Genomic DNA, 5,277 nt, shown 5'->3' with positions numbered 1-5,277 from the left:
CTAATTAATACTTTTTTAAGTCACCAACTTTTACCACATATTATATTTTGTTATTTGTGCTTATGTAACGAGTCATTTGAAACTTTGAAAAATTAATGTACAGTTTCGAACATATATATATACACATATATATATATATATATATATATATTGATTTGCAATCAATTAGAAATGTGATTTATTTTTTGGATCTTGCCTGTGTTGCCTTTCTCACGTTCTTGCACGAGTCGACAAATGGCAGCGCAAACGTGCTCCGGCTGGAGACCTGAGTTGTCAGTCGTCTTGGGTTTTAGCGCCAGCCCGGGCCGGGTGAGTTATTGTCAGTGGGCCCGTCCGTCCTCACCCGGTAAAACGGAGGGCGTCGAAGTAACCGTTATGAAGGGGCCTGCTCATTCCTACCTATCCCCTTTCGCTTGGTTGCGACCTCTCCGGCACAATGGGTATGTCACCCTTCAAACCTGAAATTTGTCTCACTTGTGTATGCAATCCCTGGCACACTTGTTTTTCTCAAACTACATCTCTCGGAAGCTCACAGCATTGTTTGTATTGTCCGATGCTGCTCATCACCTGCCTCGGCGACAATGAGTGTCGAGCTGCTTCACGATTCTAGCGTGTGCTCACAGTGTGCTTTTATTACGACTATTGCGGTTAGTGTGATTGGTGGTGAAGGTGTTGAGGTCTCTGGGGTCGTTTTGTTTCGATGGACTACAATTGGGTGAGAACGGGGAATGTGTATATCGAGATGGGTTCTATTCTCGATGGAATCTCTCTGGATCGTTGGTTTGAGTGTTCAGTTGGACGTTAATCGTGCGTGAGGATGTGTTTTAGTGATGATGATTTTGAGTTTGATTTTCAGAAGGTCAGAGTTGAATGGGTTAACTTCTTTCTGCAGGTATCTCCAGGGACTCTACTCACAAGAGGCGGACGACTGGTGGGTTGAAGAAGTCATGGCGCAAGAAGCGCAAGTACGAGTTGGGAAGGCAAGGTGCTATGACCTAGCTGTTCAGCAACAAGATTGTGAGACGTATCAGAGTACGTGGAGGAAATTCTATGTTTCGGGCGTTGCGTCCTGACACTGGAAATTTTTCATGGGGTTCCGAAGCTCTTACTCGCAAGACGAGGATTCTGGATGTTGTTTATTATGCGTCCAACAATGAACTTGTTAGTACCCAGACTTTGGTGAAGAATGCTATCAACCAGGTTGATGCAGCCCCTTTCTGTACCTGGTACAGCCAGCATTACGGAGTTGTAATCGGGAAGAAGAAGAAGGCCTCTGTCAAGAAGGATGAGGTAATTTTCGTCTGGATTGCATGAAGGCATGTTTGGCCTAGATGTATCTGGACTATCGCCCTGCTCAATTCGATTTATTGCCAGATAAAACCATGGTTATTCTGTACATGTTTGAGTTTCTCAGTTACCTTGGTTTTTGGAGATATGGGAAGCTGAAGCACTCGATGCGGAAAAGAAGCAGAGTAACCATGTGTTGAGGAAGATTAGCAAGAGGGTAGAAGCTCAGAAGCTTAATTCCCATTTGGAAGACCAGTTCGCTAGTGGGAGATTGCTTGCTTGCATTTCATCTTGGCCTGGGCAGTGCGGCCGTTCTGATGGGTATGTTTAACTTCGTGCCTTGTTCTGGTTTCTTTACGCTGCTCTATACGAATATAGTTTTCAGTGGTTCTCGCCTAGCTATACTATGTAACTAACAGCGAGTTGATTAGTTCAATGAACTTTTCACTGTGGAGTTGTGAATATCAATAGCTTGGGCGACTTTTCCAGTTCTGAGGATAGTTTTATTTGTTAATTATGCTTTTGTTGCTGACTTCAATGTAAGTAATTGATCCAGCTTGGCCTTCTTGAGCTGAAGGTGTACCCCCGGACTTAATGCTACATGGGGTGCTGGCAAATCTGGATCCAACTGAATAAATAGGATCTTCGTTTTGATTTTATGTCTTTCACCTCAAGTAAGGTTGTGCAATTGTGATTATACCAAACGGCTAAATGATTACTTTATACGAAAAGGATAAAATCTTCTTAGAAATATATATTAAATTGGAATTAGAGATGTGTAAAGCAGCATTCTAGACGCCATGAAATCTAACCTATTTATTCTTGAAGGTTATACTACTTGATCTTCAAGTTGCCATTGCAACCGTCAATTGTTTATAAGCATTTTTATCTACTTCTTAGTAAGTAGAGTTAACTTTTCTAAGAACTAGTTTAAGATATTGTTAATAACTAAGGTAGTCAAATGATAACAAATTATCTTTAAATTAAATTATTACTAAATATATATTTAAAAATATTCTACAAAATTCTATTAATAATATATTAAAAATATTGATGTATATTTTATGATTGATATTTTCTATATTGTTTATTAAATTTATTTATAATATATTTATAAGTATCATTTAAAAGAGTTATGAATAGATTAATGAATAATAGATCATTAAATTATATTTTAATATTCAATTGAATTATAATAGATAGAAAGATAGATAGATAGATGTTAAAGTTGCATCTATAGTTTGTTAATGCTATACTTTTTGTCAGGGTTATAATTTGGAAGAAGATATACAAACTCATGCAATTTATATCAAAAAGTAAGTGACAAAATAGAAGAAAGTACATATATTCAAAGAAGAAATAGAATGATTATTGCCAAAGACTCTTGAAACTAGATTAAAAGCAAAAAAGGAGTTTATAAGAGTGAAGTAGGCCTCATTCTTGCCTCTATATATATTACTTAATTAAGAACTATGTGGTGACATGCTATAGGACCTCTAATAGGTGTCCAACTTGCAGGATACATGTCTAATTTATAAGGCAAGTTTTCTAGGTGTGCACCATATGTCCAACTTGTACTACAAGTGGTCAATATGTTGACATATGGCCTCGTTGTTGGTCAAATTTTTAACCTACCGATCCTCTATAGACATGTATAAAGACAAATCAACATCTATGAAGCTTTTAGGAAGCTTTCCACAAGCTATTATCATATTTATCTACTTTGACTTACTTCAACTTATTCTTATTATTTAGATAATTATCAAGATAAATATATATGTCCGTGATATTATACCCCCTTTTAGAAATGAGTTCCATGAGAAGTAGTGATTACATGTTAATGAAGTTTAAGATGTGCCGAATTATATTTATCATATACTTTGATCTTTATGTCCTTCAAAGGTAGTTGTTAGGTCCCTTCAACCATCAATAATGTCCCATATCAACGCGAGAAGACCATCCTAATATTTGATTATTATTGAGGCTTCATAACTTCGTTCAAACAAAACATTAGTAATACCATCAAGAGTGGTTACTACCTCGAAAATTATTTTTAAACATTGAGAATCCCTTCCAAGGTCATGGAACCAAATGCATTATATCTTGCCATCTATTCGAGGAAGAACATATAATTTTTTAGGATCTTTATTTCGATTTTACTATCTCAAAAGTTGTGATAGTCACAATATCTCGTCTGGTAGCTCATCAAATGATAGCTCTTGAGTTGAATCTATTGGTTATTGGTTCTCTATCTTTTAAGTACTAAAAATTTAAAGAAATAATGATATAAGATAGAATAAAATTTCTATTGGGCTTACTTTGCTTTATAGCAAAGAATTTCTTGACTCTTTATCTTAATTTTTGATGGATGTCATTGATGAAAAGCTTTAATTTTGACTGATGCATTTGTTAGATTCATGGATGGCTCTCATGTGCATTCATTAATATCATATCCATGCCAATGTATGAGATATTCTAACCTATTTTGGCACCGCCTTGAATTTAAGACTTCTTCTACCTCAAATTCTTCATTACTGTCCATTTTTATAAGAGGTGGTGGTATTTGTCTCCTTCCTTATAGATCCATTGTCTTGTATGCCTCAAGTAAAGATACGGAATACATGATGGATTTTCATAGACTCTGATAGGTGTAATCAATAAGCAACTAGATTGATCTATTCACAAATGGGAAATGGTCAAAACCTACAATAATCGAGCTTGTCATAAAGATGAATAGTTTTAATATTACGATGAAGTAACCATAACCTTATCCCATACATAGAATTGAGGTTATTCTTTACAATAGACATCTACGTTGGCTTTTTGTTGTTCTTGAGCTTCTTTTAATTGTACCTTCATTGTTGCATGTAGCTCTCACAATTGATTTGTCACATCTTTTGTTGCACGATTATTTACTTTTGAAAAGTCAAAAATGTCAAATTATGGATGATAATCGTAATTGACAAAGAAAGATGTTTATTAATTAGAAGAATGTACCAAATTATTGTAAGCAAACTCTAAGAATGGCAAAAGAGTTGTCCAATCATCTTGTTGATAGTTGATGGTATATCTCAAATACTGCTCTAAAACTTGATTTACCTATTCTGTTTGTCCATTAGTTTGAAGGTAGAAAGTTGAAGATAGTTTCATATCCACCTTCAATATCTTGAAAAGAGTTTTCCAAAATCTCAATAAAAACTGTGTTCCTCTGCTTGATATAATATTCCTTGATAATCTATGATAGCGATTGATGTTGTCAAAGAAGAATTTAATTGTTCCTTCACTTGTGATAAATTTTGTACATAGTACAATATGTGCCATTTTAGTGAAATGATCTACAATCACGAATATGAAATCATATGAACTTGAAATTAGAAGATCTATGATAAAATCCATAGAGACAAAAGACCATGCTTGTTTTAGTGTAGATAATGGTTGGAAGAGTCTAAAAGGTCAATGACAAGGAATTTTTGATCTTAAACAAACATCATATGTCTGCACAAATTCTTTAATAGCCTTTTACATTTGAGACCATCAAAAATCTCTGGATATAAGTTCCAAAGTCTTATTATATCCAAAATATCCTACTTCAGGGAAATTAAGATGAGCTTCAAGAGCACATAATTGTATATCTCTTTCTGGAATATATAAGTATTGTTCAAAATAGAGTAGGTTCTCCTTAAACTCAAACTTGGAAGTACCTTGAGACTTAGAAGAATTGTTTTTAATATCATGAACAAGAAGATTTGAGGACATACTTGCTTGGATCTGCTTAAAAAAAGTCAAATCAATAGTCAATGTTGATTTCATTGCTTGGAGATGAAATTACTTTAGCTTCAATAAAATTATCTTTTGTTGATTAAAAGATGCTTCTCTTTCTTTTGATGTAAGATAAGAATGTTTAGAAAGGGCATCAAATAAACCTTGTTGTTTTTTTAGCCAATAAGTGATATTGAACTCGAATCTTGACAAAGACATGCTTCAACAAGT

The 5,277-nt window shown here is 34.6% G+C and overlaps 1 pseudogene across 1 annotated transcript; it reads left to right on the top strand.

Moving 5' to 3' along the window:
* The first annotated feature begins 234 nt into the window (after positions 1-234).
* LOC112274003 (small ribosomal subunit protein eS8-like) lies at positions 235-1,946 on the top strand (annotated as a pseudogene). The gene is made up of 6 exons (XR_016499740.1): positions 235-440; positions 536-647; positions 795-807; positions 893-1,290; positions 1,433-1,608; positions 1,865-1,946. The product of XR_016499740.1 is annotated as a small ribosomal subunit protein eS8-like (transcript).
* Positions 1,947-5,277: the final 3,331 nt, after the last annotated feature.

The sequence above is a fragment of the Physcomitrium patens genome, chromosome 21, assembly GCF_059467195.1.
Source record: "Physcomitrium patens ecotype Gransden chromosome 21, ASM5946719v1, whole genome shotgun sequence".
Lineage (NCBI taxonomy): Eukaryota > Viridiplantae > Streptophyta > Bryopsida > Funariales > Funariaceae > Physcomitrium > Physcomitrium patens.
This window is presented reverse-complemented; position numbering and strand designations above follow the sequence as displayed.